Source organism: Pristiophorus japonicus, chromosome 25, assembly GCF_044704955.1.
Source record: "Pristiophorus japonicus isolate sPriJap1 chromosome 25, sPriJap1.hap1, whole genome shotgun sequence".
Lineage (NCBI taxonomy): Eukaryota > Metazoa > Chordata > Chondrichthyes > Pristiophoridae > Pristiophorus > Pristiophorus japonicus.
Genome location: NC_092001.1, coordinates 3,710,528 through 3,711,573, shown reverse-complemented (window position 1 = coordinate 3,711,573; position 1,046 = coordinate 3,710,528). Strand labels below are relative to the sequence as shown.

Genomic DNA, 1,046 nt, shown 5'->3' with positions numbered 1-1,046 from the left:
GAGTCGCATATAGGCCTGCACCGGTAAGGACAGCAGCTTTCCAACAGTAAAGCAGACTAGTAAACCATATGGGTGTGTTACGAAAATGGTCACCATTACTGATACTTGTAAATTTCTAGCTTTATATAATTGAATTTAAATTCCACTGCTTTCGTCTTGGGCGGTGAATTCCTCTCTCTGGATTACTCTTGCATTAAAATAAACATCATGCTTTTATGATTGCCCCCCCCGCACCCTGTGTAATGTGCTTGATGAAACCAGGAAAACAGGTTCGTGGGTCTGAAATGCCTCATACTCATTCTATGCAACAGTTTCGAGGGGTAAATGGGCTTCGAATCTTCTTGTACAACAGGCTTAAGGAGCTGGATGACTTCTTCCTCTCTTCTGGCTCAATCCCGAAGAGTTACTTTCCTCCTTCTGTCCCTGTATAACAGTCTCCAGGAGCTAAATGGCTTCCTCCTGTGCATTGCAACTAGCTTGGGGGGCTAATGGACTCCTGCTGTCCATGTGTTGCAATCTCGATGGCCTGCTCCTGCTTCTGTGTAATCGATTCAGGGCGCTAAGAAAAATCAGAGGAAAAGTGGGTGGGGTTGTAAGAAGAAGTGCTCTGGCAGCAGTTTCCCTCTCTGAATTGTTGATATGCTGCAAAATGCATTGTGCGGCCCAGTAAACAGGAAAGCCTGACGCAAAATACGACTCTCGTGAGACTCGAACCCACAACCTTTGAATACCTTACTAAACTTCTCACTAGAAGTCCAATGCGCTATCCATTGCGCCACAGAGCCTCCGTTTGCTAAACGAATACAAAAGTAAAATAGTGTTGATGCCGAAATTGTAACTCAAAACTGAAAAATCTGAAAACACTAAAGAAGACCAGGAATAATCTGCGGAGAGAGAATCAATTTTCATGTTTCAGGTCGATGAACTTTCATCGCAACTCGATCATTCTGTGTCTGTTTAAACGGGATGTGCCGTCAGTTCTGGATCATTCTGTGTCTATTTTAAAATGATGTGCTGTCAGAGACTCATAGAAATTTACAGCACGG

General features: G+C 43.7%; 1 non-coding gene across 1 annotated transcript; it reads right to left on the bottom strand.

The window, feature by feature from the left end:
* Nucleotides 1-693: 693 nt before the first annotated feature.
* trnar-ucu (transfer RNA arginine (anticodon UCU)) lies at nt 694-785 on the bottom strand. Its single transcript is given in 2 exon segments — nt 694-729; nt 749-785. It is a non-coding gene; the product is annotated as a tRNA-Arg (tRNA).
* Between the last annotated feature and the right edge of the window lie 261 nt (nt 786-1,046).